Source organism: Phyllobates terribilis, unplaced genomic scaffold (assembly GCF_046119375.1).
Source record: "Phyllobates terribilis strain yellow unplaced genomic scaffold, ASM4611937v1 Scaffold_22__1_contigs__length_20350403, whole genome shotgun sequence".
Classification (NCBI taxonomy): domain Eukaryota; kingdom Metazoa; phylum Chordata; class Amphibia; order Anura; family Dendrobatidae; genus Phyllobates; species Phyllobates terribilis.
The window spans coordinates 5,238,341-5,255,490 of NW_027362782.1; positions in this window are offsets into that span (position 1 = coordinate 5,238,341).

Here is a 17,150-nt window from a genome sequence, read left to right on the forward strand (position 1 = left end):
AAATGCCCCATGGAAGAGACGTACAGGTCGCAGTAGCTTAAAAAGTCGGTTTAAATGCCCCTTGGAAGAGACATGCAATTCGCAGTAGCTTAACAAGACGGTTTAAATGCCCCTTGGAAAAGTGGAGGAGGTTACAGTAGCTAAACAAAAAGGTTTAAATGCCCCTTGGAAGAGACGTGCAAGTCGCAGTAGCTTAACAAGACGGTTTAATGCCCCTTGGAAGAGACGTGCAAATCGCAGCAGCTTAACAAGACGGTTTAAATATATCTTGGAAGAGACGTGCAGGTCGCAGTAGCTTAACAAGATGGTTTAAATGCCCGTTGCAAGAGACGTGCAGGTCGCAGTAGCTTAACAATACGGTTTAAATGCCCCTTGGAAGAGACATGCAGGTCGCAGTAGATTAACAAGGCGGTTTAAATGCCCCATGGAAAAGACGTGCATGTTGCAGTAGCTTAAAAAGACCGTTTAAATGCCCCATTTAGGAGACGTGCAGGTCGCAGTAGCTTAACAAGACAGTTTAAATGCCCCTTGGAAGAGCGGTGGAGGTCGCAATAGCTTAACAAGACGGTTTAAATGCCCCTTGGAAGAGACGTGCAGGTCGCAGTAGCTTAACAAGACGGTTTAAATGCCCCTTGGAAAAGCGGTCGAGGTCGCAGTAGATTAACAAGTTGGTTTAAATGCCCCTTGGAAGAAACGTGCAGGTCGTTGGAGCTTAACAAGACAGTTTAAATGCCCCTTGGAAGAGCGGTGGAGGTCGCAGTAGCTTAACAAGATGGTTTAAGTGCCCTTTGGAAAAGTGGTGGAGGTTACAGTAGCTAAACAAGAAGGTTTAAATGCCCCTTGGAAGAGACGTACAAGTCACAGTAGCTTAACAAGACAGTTTATATGCCCCTTGGAAGAGCGGTGGAGGTCGTAATACCTTAACAAGACGGATTAAAAGCCCCTTGGTAGAGACGTGCAGATCGCAGCAGCTTAACAAGATGGTTTAAATGCACCTTGGAAGAGACGTGCAGGTCGCAGTAGCTAAACAAGAAGGCTTAAATGCCCCTTGAAAGAGACGTGCAGGTCGCAGTAGCTTAACAAGACGGTTTAAATGCCCCTTGGAAGAGACGTGCAGGTCGCAGTAGCTTAACAAGACCGTTTAAATGCCCCTTGGAAGAGCGGTGGAGGTCGCAGTAGCTTAACAAGATGGTTTAAATGCCCCTTGTAAGAGACATGCAGGTCGCAGTAGCTTAACAAGACGGTTTTAAGGCCTCTTGGAAAAGTGGTGGAGGTCGCAGTAGATTAACAAGATGGTTTAAATGCCCCTTGGAAGAGACCTGCAGGTCGCAGTAGCTTAACAAGACGGTTAAATTGCCCCTTGGTAGAGCGGTGGAGGTCGCAGTAGCTTAACAAGATGGTTTAAATGCCCCTTGGAAGAAACGTGCAGGTCGAAGTAGTTTAACAAGACTGTTTAAATGCCCCTTGGAAGAGCGGTGGACGTCGCAGTGGCTTAAAAAGATGGTTTAAGTGCCCCTTGGAAGAGACATGCAGGTCGCAGCAGCTTAACAAGACGGTTTAAATGCCCCTTGGAAAAGTGTTGGAGGTTACAGTAGCTAAACAAGAAGGTTTAAATGCCCCTTGGAAGAGAAGTGCAATTCGCAGTAGCTTAACAAGACGGTTTAAATGCCCCTTGGAAGAGACGTGCATTTCGCAGTAGCTTAACAAGACGGTTTAAATGCCCCTTGGAAGAGACGTGCAGGTCGCAGTAGCTTAACAAGACGGTTTAAATGCCCCTTGGAAGAGACGTGGAGGTCGCAGTAGCTTAACAAGATGGTTTAAATGCCCCTTGGAAGAGACGTGCAGGTCGCAGTAGCTTAACAAGACGGTTTCAATGCCCCTTGGAAAAGTGGTGGAGGTCGCAGTAGATTAACAAGATGGTTTAAATGTCCCTTGGAAGAGACGTGTAGGTCGCAGTAGCTTAACAAGACGGTTAAATTGCCCCTTGGTAGAGCGGTGGAGGTCGCAGTAGCTTAACAAGATGGTTTAAATGCCCCTTGGAAGAAACGTGCAGGTCGCAGTAGTTTAACAAGACTGTTTAAATGCCCCTTGGAAGAGCGGTGGAGGTCGCAGTGGCTTAAAAAGATGGTTTAAGTGCCCCTTGGAAGAGACATGCAGGTCGCAGCAGCTTAACAAGACGGTTTAAATGCCCCTTGGAAAAGTGTTGGAGGTTACAGTAGCTAAACAAGAAGGTTTAAATGCCCCTTGGAAGAGAAGTGCAATTCGCAGTAGCTTAACAAGACGGTTTAAATGCCCCTTGGAAGAGACGTGCAAGTCGCAGTAGCTTAACAAGATGGTTTAAATGCCCCTTGGAAAAGACGTGCAGGTTGCAGTAGCTTAACAAGACGGTTAAAATGCCCCTTGGAAGAGCGGTGGAGGTCGTAATAGCTTAACAAGGCGGATTAAATGCCCCTTGGTAGAGACATGCAGATAGCAGCAGCTTAACAAGATGGTTTAAATGCCCCATGGAAGAGACGTACAGGTCGCAGTAGCTTAACAAGATGGTTTAAATGCCCCTTGGAAAAGACGTGCAGGTCGCAGTAGCTTAACAAGACTGTTTAAATGCCCCTTGGAAGAGACGTGCAGGTCGCAGTAGCTTAACAAGACGGTTTAAATGCCCCATGGAAGAGATGTGCAGGTTGCAGAAGCTTAACAAGACGGTTTAAATGCCCCATGGAAGAGACGTGCAGGTCGCAGTAGCTTAACATGACGGTTTAAATGCCCCTTGGTAGAGCGGTGGAGGTCGCAGTAGCTTAACATGACGGTTTAAATGCCCCATGGAAGAGACGTGCAGGTCGCAGTAGCTTAACAAGACGGTTTTAATGCCCCTTGGAAAATCGGTGGAGGTCGCAGTAGCTGAACAAGATTGTTTAAATGCCCCTTGGAAGAGACGTACAGGTCCCAGTAGCTTAACAAGATGGTTTAAATGCCCCTCAGAAGAGACATGCAGGTCGCATTAGCTTAGCAAGACGGTTTAAATGCCCCTTGGAAGAGACGTGCAGGTCGCAGTAGCTTAAAAAGACGGTTTAAATGCACCTTGGAAGAGACATGCAGGTCGTAGTAGCTTAACAAGACGCTTTAAATGCCGCTTAGAAGATAAGGGCAGGTCGCATTAGCTTAACAACACAGTTTAAATGCCCCTTGGAAAAGTGGTGGAGTTTACAGTAGCTTTACAAGACGGTTTAAATGCCCCTTGGAAGAGACGTGCAAGTCGCAGTAGCTTAACAAGACGGTTTAAATGCCCCTTGGAAGAGCCATGCAGGTCGCAGTAGATTAACAAGACGGTTTAAATGCCCCTTGGAAAAGTGGTGGAGGTTACAGTAGCTAAACAAGAAGGTTTAAATGCCCCTTGGAAGAGACATGCAGGTCGCAGCAGCTGAACAAGACCGTTTAAATGCCCCTTGGAAGAGACGTGCAGGTCGCAGTAGCTTAACAAGAGGGTTTAAATGCCCCATGGAAGAGATATGCAGGTCGCAGTAGATTAACAAGACGGTTTAAATGCCCTTGGAAAAGTGGTGGAGGTTACAGTAGCTAAACAAGAAGGTTTTAATGCCCCTTGGAAGAGACATGCAAGTCGCAGTAGCTTAACAAGACGGATTAAATGCCCCTTGGAAGAGACGTGCAGGTCGCAGTAGCTTAACAAGAGGGTTTAAATGCCCCTTGGAAGAGACGTGCTGGTTGCAGTAGCTTAAAAAGACGGTTTAAATGCCCCTTGGAAAAGTGGTGGAGGTTACAGTAGCTAAACAAGATGGTTTAAATGCCCCATGGAAGAGATGTGCAGGTCGCAGTAGCTTAACAAGACGGTTAAAATGCCCCTTGGAAGAGCGGTGGAGGTCGCAGTAGCTTAACAAGATGGTTTAAATGCCCCTTGGAAGAGATGTGCAAGTCACAGTAGCTTATCCAGACGGTTTAAATGCCCCTTGGAAGAGACGTGCAGGTCGCAGTAGCTTAACAATACGGTTTAAATGCCCCTTGGAAGAGCAGTGGAGGTCGTAATAGCTTAACAAGGCGGATTAAATACCCCTTGGTAGAGACGTGCAGATCGCAGCAGCTTAACAAGACGGTTTAAATGCACCTTGGAAGAGACGTGCAGGTCGCAGTAGCTTAACAAGATGGTTTAAATGCCCGTTGGAAGAGACGTGCAGGTCGCAGTAGCTTAACAAGACGGTTTAAATGCCCCTTGGAAGAGACGTGCAGGTCGCAGTAGATTAACAAGACGGTTTTAATGCCCCATGGAAGAGATGTGCAGGTCGCAGTAGCTTAACAAGACGGTTTAAATGCCCCTTGCAAGAGCGATGGAGGTCGCAGTAGCTTAACAAGATGGTTTAAATGCCCCTTGGAAGAGACGTGCGGGTCGCACTAGCTTAACAAGACGGTTTTAATGGCCCTTGGAAAAGTGGTGGAGGTCGCAGTAGATTAACAAGATGGTTTAAATGCCCCTTTATAGAGACGTGCAGGTCGCAATAGCTTAACAAGAAGGTTAAATTGCCCCTTGGTAGAGCGGTGGAGGTCGCAGTAGCTTAACAAGATGGTTTAAATGCCCCTTGGAAGAAACGTGCAGGTCGCAGTAGTTTAACAAGACGGTTTAAATGCCCCTTCGAAGATTGGTGGAGGTCGCAGTAGCTTAACAAGATGGTTTAATTGCCCCTTGGAAGAGAAATGCAGGTCGCAGCAGCTTAACAAGACTGTTTAAATGCCCCTTGGAGAAGTGTTGGAGGTTACAGTAGCTAAACAAGAAGGTTTAAATGCCCCTTGGAAGAGAAGTGCAAGTCGCAGTAGCTTAACAAGACGGTTTAAATGCCCCTTGGAAGAGACGTGCATTTCGCAGTAGCTTAACAAGACGGTTTAAATGCCCCTTGGAAGAGACATGCAGGTCGCAGTAGATTAACAAGACGGTATAAATGCCCCTTGAAAAAGTGGTGGAGGTTACAGTAGCTAAACAAGAAGGTTTAAATGCCCCTTGGAAGAGACGTGCATTTCGCAGTAGCTTAACAAGACGGTTTAAATGCCCCTTGGAAGAGACATGCAGGTCGCAGTAGATTAACAAGACGGTTTAAATGCCCCTTGAAAAAGTGGTGGAGGTTACAGTAGCTAAAAAAGAAGGTTTAAATGCCCCTTGGAAGAGATTTTCAAGTCGCAGTAGCTTAACAAGACGGTTTAAATGCCCCTTGGAAGAGACGTGCAGGTCGCAGTAGCTTAACAAGAGGGTTTAAATGCCCCTTGGAAGAGACGTGCAGGTTGCAGTAGCTTAAAAAGTCGGTTTAAATGCCCCTTGGAAGAGACATGCTGTTCGCAGTAGCTTAACAAGACGGTTTAAATGCCCCTTGGAAAAGTGGAGGAGGTTACAGTAGCTAAAGAAAAAGGTTTAAATGCCCCTTGGAAGAGACGTGCAAGTCGCAGTAGCTTAACAAGACGGTTTAAATGCCCCTTGGAAGAGCGTTGGAGGTCACAGTAGCTTAACAAGACGGTTTTATGCCCCTTGGAAGAGACATGCAGGTCGCAATAGCTTAACAAGACGGTTTAAATGCCCCTTGGAAGAGACGTGCAGGTTGCAGTAGCTTAACAAGACGGTTTAAATGCCCGTTGGAAGAGACGTGTAAATCGCAGCAGCTTAACAGGACGGTTTAAATGCCCCATGGAAAAGACGTGTAGGTTGCAGTAGCTTAAAAAGACCGTTTAAATGCCCCATTTAGGAGACATGCAGGTCGCAGTAGCTTAATAAGACGGTTTAAATGCCCCTTGGAAGAGACGTGCAGGTCGCAGTAGCTTAACAAGACGGTTTAAATGCCCCTTGGAAGAGCGGTGGAGGTCGTAATAGCTTAACAAGACGGATTAAATGCCCCTTGGTAAAGACGTGCAGATCGCAGCAGCTTAACAAGACACTTTAAATGTACCTTGGAAGAGACGTGCAGGTCGCAGTAGCTTAACAAGATGGTTTAAATGCGCCTTGGAAGAGCGTTGGAGGTCGCAGTAGCTTAACAAGACGGTTTAAATGCGCCTTGGAAGAGCGTTGGAGGTCGCAGTAGCTTAACAAGACGGTTTAATGCCCCTTGGAAGAGACATGCAGGTCGCAATAGCTTAACAAGACGGTTTAAATGCCCCTTGGAAGAGACGTGCAGGTTGCAGTAGCTTAAAAAGACGGTTTAAATGCCCCTTGGAAGAGACATGCAGGTCGCAGTAGCTTAACAAGATGGTTTAAATGCCCCTTGGAAGAGACGTGCAAATCGCAGCAGCTTAACAAGACGGTTTAAATGCCCCATGGAAAAGACGTGCAGGTTGCAGTAGCTTAAAAAGACCGTTTAAATGCCCCATTTAGGAGACGTGCAGGTCGCAGTAGCTTAACAAGACGGTTTAAATGCCCCTTGGAAGAGTGTTGGAGGTCGCAGTAGCTTAACAAGACGGTTTAAATGGCCCTTGGAAGAGACGTGCAGGTAGCAGTAGCTTAACAAGACGGTTTAAATGCCCCTTGGAAAAGCGGTCGAGGTCGCAGTAGATTGAAAAGATGGTTTAAATGCCCCTTGGAAGAAACGTGCAGGTCGCAGTAGCTTAACAGGACAGTTTAAATGCCCCTTGGAAGAGCGGTGGAGGTCGCAGTAGCTTAACAAGATGGTTTAAGTGCCCCTTGGAAGAGACATGCAGGTCGCAGCAGCTTAACAAGATGGTTTAAATGCCCCTTGGAAAAGTGGTGGAGGTTACAGTAGCTAAACAAGAAGGTTTAAATGCCCCTTGGAAGAGACGTACAAGTCGCAGTAGCTTAACATGACAGTTTATATGCCCCTTGGAAGAGCGGTGGAACTCGTAATAGCTTAACAAGACGGATTAAATGCCCCTTGGCAGAGACGTGCAGATCGCAGCAGCTTAACAAGATGGTTTAAATGCACCTTGGAAGAGACGTGCAGGTCGCAGTAACTAAACAAGAAGGTTTAAATTCCCGTTGGAAGAGACGTGCAGGTCGCAGTAGCTTAACAAGACGGTTTAAATGCCCCTTGGAAGAGACGTGCAGGTCGCAGTAGCTTAACAAGGGGGTTTAAATGCCCCATGGAAGAGATATGCAGGTCGCAGTAGATTAACAAGACGGTTTAAATGCCCTTGGAAAAGTGGTGGAGGTTACAGTAGCTAAACAAGAAGGTTTTAATGCCCCTTGGAAGAGACATGCAAGTCGCAGTAGCTTAACAAGACGGATTAAATGCCCCTTGGAAGAGACGTGCAGGTCGCAGTAGCTTAACAAGAGGGTTTAAATGCCCCTTGGAAGAGACGTGCTGGTTGCAGTAGCTTAAAAAGACGGTTTAAATGCCCCTTGGAAAAGTGGTGGAGGTTACAGTAGCTAAAGAAGATGGTTTAAATGCCCCATGGAAGAGATGTGCAGGTCGCAGTAGCTTAACAAGACGGTTAAAATGCCCCTTGGAAGAGCGGTGGAGGTCGCAGTAGCTTAACAAGATGGTTTAAATGCCCCTTGGAAGAGATGTGCAAGTCACAGTAGCTTATCCAGACGGTTTAAATGCCCCTTGGAAGAGACGTGCAGGTCGCAGTAGCTTAACAATACGGTTTAAATGCCCCTTGGAAGAGCAGTGGAGGTCGTAATAGCTTAACAAGGCGGATTAAATACCCCTTGGTAGAGACGTGCAGATCGCAGCAGCTTAACAAGACGGTTTAAATGCACCTTGGAAGAGACGTGCAGGTCGCAGTAGCTTAACAAGATGGTTTAAATGCTCCGTTGGAAGAGACGTGCAGGTCGCAGTAGCTTAACAAGACGGTTTAAATGCCCCTTGGAAGAGACGTGCAGGTCGCAGTAGATTAACAAGACGGTTTTAATGCCCCATGGAAGAGATGTGCAGGTCGCAGTAGCTTAACAAGACGGTTTAAATGCCCCTTGCAAGAGCGATGGAGGTCGCAGTAGCTTAACAAGATGGTTTAAATGCCCCTTGGAAGAGACGTGCGGGTCGCACTAGCTTAACAAGACGGTTTTAATGGCCCTTGGAAAAGTGGTGGAGGTCGCAGTAGATTAACAAGATGGTTTAAATGCCCCTTTATAGAGACGTGCAGGTCGCAATAGCTTAACAAGAAGGTTAAATTGCCCCTTGGTAGAGCGGTGGAGGTCGCAGTAGCTTAACAAGATGGTTTAAATGCCCCTTGGAAGAAACGTGCAGGTCGCAGTAGTTTAACAAGACGGTTTAAATGCCCCTTCGAAGATTGGTGGAGGTCGCAGTAGCTTAACAAGATGGTTTAATTGCCCCTTGGAAGAGAAATGCAGGTCGCAGCAGCTTAACAAGACTGTTTAAATGCCCCTTGGAGAAGTGTTGGAGGTTACAGTAGCTAAACAAGAAGGTTTAAATGCCCCTTGGAAGAGAAGTGCAAGTCGCAGTAGCTTAACAAGACGGTTTAAATGCCCCTTGGAAGAGACGTGCATTTCGCAGTAGCTTAACAAGACGGTTTAAATGCCCCTTGGAAGAGACATGCAGGTCGCAGTAGATTAACAAGACGGTATAAATGCCCCTTGAAAAAGTGGTGGAGGTTACAGTAGCTAAACAAGAAGGTTTAAATGCCCCTTGGAAGAGACGTGCATTTCGCAGTAGCTTAACAAGACGGTTTAAATGCCCCTTGGAAGAGACATGCAGGTCGCAGTAGATTAACAAGACGGTTTAAATGCCCCTTGAAAAAGTGGTGGAGGTTACAGTAGCTAAACAAGAAGGTTTAAATGCCCCTTGGAAGAGATTTTCAAGTCGCAGTAGCTTAACAAGACGGTTTAAATGCCCCTTGGAAGAGACGTGCAGGTCGCAGTAGCTTAACAAGAGGGTTTAAATGCCCCTTGGAAGAGACGTGCAGGTTGCAGTAGCTTAAAAAGTCGGTTTAAATGCCCCTTGGAAGAGACATGCTGTTCGCAGTAGCTTAACAAGACGGTTTAAATGCCCCTTGGAAAAGTGGAGGAGGTTACAGTAGCTAAAGAAAAAGGTTTAAATGCCCCTTGGAAGAGACGTGCAAGTCGCAGTAGCTTAACAAGACGGTTTAAATGCCCCTTGGAAGAGCGTTGGAGGTCACAGTAGCTTAACAAGACGGTTTTATGCCCCTTGGAAGAGACATGCAGGTCGCAATAGCTTAACAAGACGGTTTAAATGCCCCTTGGAAGAGACGTGCAGGTTGCAGTAGCTTAACAAGACGGTTTAAATGCCCCTTGGAAGAGACGTGTAAATCGCAGCAGCTTAACTGGACGGTTTAAATGCCCCATGGAAAAGACGTGTAGGTTGCAGTAGCTTAAAAAGACCGTTTAAATGCCCCATTTAGGAGACATGCAGGTCGCAGTAGCTTAATAAGACGGTTTAAATGCCCCTTGGAAGAGACGTGCAGGTCGCAGTAGCTTAACAAGACGGTTTAAATGCCCCTTGGAAGAGCGGTGGAGGTCGTAATAGCTTAACAAGACGGATTAAATGCCCCTTGGTAAAGACGTGCAGATCGCAGCAGCTTAACAAGACACTTTAAATGTACCTTGGAAGAGACGTGCAGGTCGCAGTAGCTTAACAAGATGGTTTAAATGCGCCTTGGAAGAGCGTTGGAGGTCGCAGTAGCTTAACAAGACGGTTTAAATGCGCCTTGGAAGAGCGTTGGAGGTCGCAGTAGCTTAACAAGACGGTTTAATGCCCCTTGGAAGAGACATGCAGGTCGCAATAGCTTAACAAGACGGTTTAAATGCCCCTTGGAAGAGACGTGCAGGTTGCAGTAGCTTAAAAAGACGGTTTAAATGCCCCTTGGAAGAGACATGCAGGTCGCAGTAGCTTAACAAGATGGTTTAAATGCCCCTTGGAAGAGACGTGCAAATCGCAGCAGCTTAACAAGACGGTTTAAATGCCCCATGGAAAAGACGTGCAGGTTGCAGTAGCTTAAAAAGACCGTTTAAATGCCCCATTTAGGAGACGTGCAGGTCGCAGTAGCTTAACAAGACGGTTTAAATGCCCCTTGGAAGAGTGTTGGAGGTCGCAGTAGCTTAACAAGATGGTTTAAATGGCCCTTGGAAGAGACGTGCAGGTAGCAGTAGCTTAACAAGACGGTTTAAATGCCCCTTGGAAAAGCGGTCGAGGTCGCAGTAGATTGAAAAGATGGTTTAAATGCCCCTTGGAAGAAACGTGCAGGTCGCAGTAGCTTAACAGGACAGTTTAAATGCCCCTTGGAAGAGCGGTGGAGGTCGCAGTAGCTTAACAAGATGGTTTAAGTGCCCCTTGGAAGAGACATGCAGGTCGCAGCAGCTTAACAAGATGGTTTAAATGCCCCTTGGAAAAGTGGTGGAGGTTACAGTCGCTAAACAAGAAGGTTTAAATGCCCCTTGGAAGAGACGTACAAGTCGCAGTAGCTTAACATGACAGTTTATATGCCCCTTGGAAGAGCGGTGGAAGTCGTAATAGCTTAACAAGACGGATTAAATGCCCCTTGGCAGAGACGTGCAGATCGCAGCAGCTTAACAAGATGGTTTAAATGCACCTTGGAAGAGACGTGCAGGTCGCAGTAACTAAACAAGAAGGTTTAAATTCCCGTTGGAAGAGACGTGCAGGTAGCAGTAGCTTAACAAGACGGTTTAAATGCCCCTTGGAAGAGACGTGCAGGTCGCAGTAGCTTAACAAGATGGTTTAAATGCCCCATGGAAGAGACGTGCAGGTCGCAGTATCTTAACAAGACGTTTTAAGTGCCCCATGGAAGAGACGTGTAGGTTGCAGTAGCTTAACAAGACGGTTTAAATGCCCCTTGCAAGAGCGGTGGAGATCGCAGTAGCTTAACAAGACGGTTTAAATGCCTCTTGGAAGAGACATGTAGGTCGCAGTAGCTTAACAAGACGGTTTAAATGCCCCTTGGAAAAGTGGTGGAGGTTACAGTAGCTAAACAAGAAAGTTTAAACGCCCCTTGGAAGAGAAGTGCAAGTCGCAGTAGCTTAAAAAGACGGTTTAAATGCCACTTGGAAGAGACGTGCAGGTCGCATTAGCTTAACAAGACGGTTTAAATGCCCCTTGGAAGAGCGGTGGAGGTCGTAGTAGCTTGACAAGACGGTTTAAATGCCCCTTGGAACAGACGTGCAGGTCGCAGTAGCTTAACAAGACGGTTTAAATGCCCCTTGGAAAAGCGTTGGAGGTCGCAGTACATTAACAAGATGGTTTAAATGCCCCTTGGAAGAGACGTGCAGGTCGCAGTAGCTTAACAAGACGGTTAAAATGCCCCTTGGAAGAGACGTGCACGTCGCATAGCTTAACATGATGGTTTAAATGCCCCATGGAAGAGACGTGCAGGTCGCAGTATCTTAACAAGACGGTTTAAATGCCCCAGGGAAGAGACGTGCAGGTTGCAGTAGCTTAACAAGACGGTTTAAATGCCCCTTGCAAGAGCGGTGGAGATCGCAGTAGCTTAACAAGACGGTTTAAATGCACCTTGGAAGAGACATGTAGGTCGCAGTAGTTTAACAAGACGGTTTAAATGCCCCTTGGAAAAGTGGTGGAGGTTACAGTAGCTAAACAAGAAAGTTTACAAGCCCCTTGGAAGAGAAGTGCAAGTCGCAGTAGCTTAAAAAGACAGTTTAAATGCCCCTTGGAAGAGACGTACAGGTCGCAGTAGCTTAACAAGACGGTTTAAATGCCCCTTGGAAGAGCGGTGGAGGTCGTAGTGGCTTGACAAGACGGTTTAAATGCCCCTTGGAACAGACGTGCAGGTCGCAGTAGCTTAACAAGACGGTTTAAATGCCCCTTGGAAAAGCGTTGGAGGTAGCAGTAGATTAAAAAGATGGTTTAAATGCCCCTTGGAAGAGACGTGCAGATCGCAGTAGCTTAACAAGACGGTTAAAATGCCCCTTGGAAGAGCGGTGGAGGTCGCAGTAGCTTAACAAGATGGTTTAAATGCACCTTGGAAGAGACGTGCAGGTCGCAGTAGCTTAACAAGACGGTTAAAGTGCCCCTTGGAAGAGACGTACAGGTCCCAGTAGCTTAACAAGACGGTTTAAATGCCCCTTGGAAGAGACATGTAGGTCGTAGTAGCTTAACAAGACGGTTTAAATGCCCCTTGGAAAAGCGTTGGAGGTCGCAGTAGATTAACAAGATGGTTTAAATGCCCCTTGGAAGAGACGTGCAGGTCGCAGTAGCTTAACAAGACCGTTAAAATGCCCCTTGGAAGAGCGGTGGAGGTCGCAGTAGCTTAACAAGATGGTTTAAATGCACCTTGGAAGAGACGTGCAGGTCGCAGTAGCTTAACAAGACGGTTAAAGTGCCCCTTGGAAGAGACGTACAGGTCCCAGTAGCTTAACAAGATGGTTTAAATGCCCATTGGAAGAGCGGTGCAGGTCGCAGTAGCTGAACAAGATGGTTTTAATGCTCCATTTAAGAGACGTGCAGGTCGCAGTAGCTTAACAACACGTTTTAAATGCCCCATGGAAGAGACGTGCAGGTCGCAGTAGCTTAACAAGACGGTTTAAATGTCCCTTGGAAGAGCGGTGGAGGTCGCAGTAGCTTAACAAGACGGTTTAAATGCCCCTTGGAAGAGACGTGCAGGTCGCAGTAGCTTAACAAGACGGTTTAAATGCCCCTTGGAAAAGCGGTCGAGGTCGCAGTAGATTAAGAAGATGGTTTAGATGCCCCTTGGAAAAAACGTGCAGGTCGCAGTAACTTAACAAGACGGTTTAAATGCCCCTTGGAAGAGCGGTGGAGGTCGTAGAAGCTTAACAAGATGGTTTAAGTGCCCCTTAGAAGAGACATGCAGGTCGCAGCAGCTTAACAAGACGGTTTAAATGCCCCTTGGAAAAGTGGTGGAGGTTACAGTAGCTAAACAAGAAGGTTTAAATGCCCCCTGGAAGAGACGTGCAATTCGCAGTTGCATAACAAGACGGTTTATATGCCCCTTGGAAGAGCGGTGGAGGTCGTAATAGCTTAACAAGACGGATTAAATACCCCTTGGTAGAGATGTGCAGGTCGCAGTAGCTTAACAAGACGGTTTAAATGCACCTTGGAAGAGATGTGCAGGTCGCAGTAGCTTAAGAAGAAGGTTTAAATGACGGTTGGAAGAGACGTGCAGGTCGCAGTAGCTTAACAAGACGGTTTAAATGCCCCTTGGAAGAGCCGTGCAGGTCGCAGTAGCTTAACAAGACTGTTTAAAAGCCCCATGGAAGAGACGTGCATTTCGCAGTAGCTTAACAAGATGGTTTAAATGTCCGTTGGAAGAGACGTGCAGGTCGCAGTAGCTTAACAAGACGGTTTAAATGCCCCTTGGAAGAGACGTGCAGGTCGCAGTAGCTTAACAAGACGGTTTAAATGCCCCTTGGAAGAGCCATGCAGGTCGCAGTAGATTAACAAGACGGTTTAAATGCCCCTTGGAAAACTGGTGGAGGTTACTGTAGCTAAACAAGAAGGTTTAAATGCCCCTTGGAAGAGACATGCAGGTCGCAGCAGCTTAACAAGACGGTTTAAATGCCCCTTGGAAGAGACGTGCAGGTCGCAGTAGCTTAACAAGAGGGTTTAAATGCCCCATGGAAGAGACATGCAGGTCGCAGTAGATTAACAAGACGGTTTAAATGCCCCTTGGAAAAGTGGTGGAGGTTACAGTAGCTAAACAAGACAGTTTAAATGCCCCTTCGAAGATTGGTGGAGGTCGCAGTAGCTTAACAAGATGGTTTAATTGCCCCTTGGAAGAGAAATGCAGGTCGCAGCAGCTTAACAAGACTGTTTAAATGCCCCTTGGAGAAGTGTTGGAGGTTACAGTAGCTAAACAAGAAGGTTTAAATGCCCCTTGGAAGAGAAGTGCAAGTCGCAGTAGCTTAACAAGACGGTTTAAATGCCCCTTGGAAGAGACGTGCATTTCGCAGTAGCTTAACAAGACGGTTTAAATGCCCCTTGGAAGAGACATGCAGGTCGCAGTAGATTAACAAGACAGTATAAATGCCCCTTGAAAAAGTGGTGGAGGTTACAGTAGCTAAACAAGAAGGTTTAAATGCCCCTTGGAAGAGACGTGCATTTCGCAGTAGCTTAACAAGACGGTTTAAATGCCCCTTGGAAGAGACATGCAGGTCGCAGTAGATTAACAAGACGGTTTAAATGCCCCTTGAAAAAGTGGTGGAGGTTACAGTAGCTAAACAAGAAGGTTTAAATGCCCCTTGGAAGAGATTTTCAAGTCGCAGTAGCTTAACAAGACGGTTTAAATGCCCCTTGGAAGAGACGTGCAGGTCGCAGTAGCTTAACAAGAGGGTTTAAATGCCCCTTGGAAGAGACGTGCAGGTTGCAGTAGCTTAAAAAGTCGGTTTAAATGCCCCTTGGAAGAGACATGCTGTTCGCAGTAGCTTAACAAGACGGTTTAAATGCCCCTTGGAAAAGTGGAGGAGGTTACAGTAGCTAAAGAAAAAGGTTTAAATGCCCCTTGGAAGAGACGTGCAAGTCGCAGTAGCTTAACAAGACGGTTTAAATGCCCCTTGGAAGAGCGTTGGAGGTCACAGTAGCTTAACAAGACGGTTTTATGCCCCTTGGAAGAGACATGCAGGTCGCAATAGCTTAACAAGACGGTTTAAATGCCCCTTGGAAGAGACGTGCAGGTTGCAGTAGCTTAACAAGACGGTTTAAATGCCCCTTGGAAGAGACGTGTAAATCGCAGCAGCTTAACAGGACGGTTTAAATGCCCCATGGAAAAGACGTGTAGGTTGCAGTAGCTTAAAAAGACCGTTTAAATGCCCCATTTAGGAGACATGCAGGTCGCAGTAGCTTAATAAGACGGTTTAAATGCCCCTTGGAAGAGACGTGCAGGTCGCAGTAGCTTAACAAGACGGTTTAAATGCCCCTTGGAAGAGCGGTGGAGGTCGTAATAGCTTAACAAGACGGATTAAATGCCCCTTGGTAAAGACGTGCAGATCGCAGCAGCTTAACAAGACACTTTAAATGTACCTTGGAAGAGACGTGCAGGTCGCAGTAGCTTAACAAGATGGTTTAAATGCGCCTTGGAAGAGCGTTGGAGGTCGCAGTAGCTTAACAAGACGGTTTAAATGCGCCTTGGAAGAGCGTTGGAGGTCGCAGTAGCTTAACAAGACGGTTTAATGCCCCTTGGAAGAGACATGCAGGTCGCAATAGCTTAACAAGACGGTTTAAATGCCCCTTGGAAGAGACGTGCAGGTTGCAGTAGCTTAAAAAGACGGTTTAAATGCCCCTTGGAAGAGACATGCAGGTCGCAGTAGCTTAACAAGATGGTTTAAATGCCCCTTGGAAGAGACGTGCAAATCGCAGCAGCTTAACAAGACGGTTTAAATGCCCCATGGAAAAGACGTGCAGGTTGCAGTAGCTTAAAAAGACCGTTTAAATGCCCCATTTAGGAGACGTGCAGGTCGCAGTAGCTTAACAAGACGGTTTAAATGCCCCTTGGAAGAGTGTTGGAGGTCGCAGTAGCTTAACAAGACAGTTTAAATGGCCCTTGGAAGAGACGTGCAGGTAGCAGTAGCTTAACAAGACGGTTTAAATGCCCCTTGGAAAAGCGGTCGAGGTCGCAGTAGATTAAAAAGATGGTTTAAATGCCCCTTGGAAGAAACGTGCAGGTCGCAGTAGCTTAACAGGACAGTTTAAATGCCCCTTGGAAGAGCGGTGGAGGTCGCAGTAGCTTAACAAGATGGTTTAAGTGCCCCTTGGAAGAGACATGCAGGTCGCAGCAGCTTAACAAGATGGTTTAAATGCCCCTTGGAAAAGTGGTGGAGGTTACAGTAGCTAAACAAGAAGGTTTAAATGCCCCTTGGAAGAGACGTACAAGTCGCAGTAGCTTAACATGACAGTTTATATGCCCCTTGGAAGAGCGGTGTAAGTCGTAATAGCTTAACAAGACGGATTAAATGCCCCTTGGCAGAGACGTGCAGATCGCAGCGGCTTAACAAGATGGTTTAAATGCACCTTGGAAGAGACGTGCAGGTCGCAGTAACTAAACAAGAAGGTTTAAATTCCCGTTGGAAGAGACGTGCAGGTAGCAGTAGCTTAACAAGACGGTTTAAATGCCCCTTGGAAGAGACGTGCAGGTCGCAGTAGCTTAACAAGATGGTTTAAATGCCCCATGGAAGAGACGTGCAGGTCGCAGTATCTTAACAAGACGGTTTAAGTGCCCCATGGAAGAGACGTGCAGGTTGCAGTAGCTTAACAAGACGGTTTAAATGCCCCTTGCAAGAGCGGTGGAGATCGCAGTAGCTTAACAAGACGGTTTAAATGCCTCTTGGAAGAGACATGTAGGTCGCAGTAGCTTAACAAGACGGTTTAAATGCCCCTTGGAAAAGTGGTGGAGGTTACAGTAGCTAAACAAGAAAGTTTAAACGCCCCTTGGAAGAGAAGTGCAAGTCGCAGTAGCTTAAAAAGACGGTTTAAATGCCACTTGGAAGAGACGTGCAGGTCGCATTAGCTTAACAAGACGGTTTAAATGCCCCTTGGAAGAGCGGTGGAGGTCGTAGTAGCTTGACAAGACGGTTTAAATGCCCCTTGGAACAGACGTGCAGGTCGCAGTAGCTTAACAAGACGGTTTAAATGCCCCTTGGAAAAGCGTTGGAGGTCGCAGTAGATTAACAAGATGGTTTAAATGCCCCTTGGAAGAGACGTGCAGGTCGCAGTAGCTTAACAAGACGGTTAAAATGCCCCTTGGAAGAGACGTGCACGTCGCATAGCTTAACATGATGGTTTAAATGCCCCATGGAAGAGACGTGCAGGTCGCAGTATCTTAACAAGACGGTTTAAATGCCCCAGGGAAGAGACGTGCAGGTTGCAGTAGCTTAACAAGACGGTTTAAATGCCCCTTGCAAGAGCGGTGGAGATCGCAGTAGCTTAACAAGACGGTTTAAATGCACCTTGGAAGAGACATGTAGGTCGCAGTAGTTTAACAAGACGGTTTAAATGCCCCTTGGAAAAGTGGTGGAGGTTACAGTAGCTAAACAAGAAAGTTTACAAGCCCCTTGGAAGAGAAGTGCAAGTCGCAGTAGCTTAAAAAGACAGTTTAAATGCCCCTTGGAAGAGACGTACAGGTCGCAGTAGCTTAACAAGACGGTTTAAATGCCCCTTGGAAGAGCGGTGGAGGTCGTAGTAGCTTGACAAGACGGTTTAAGTGCCCCTTGGAACAGACGTGCATGTCGCAGTAGCTTAACAAGACGGTTT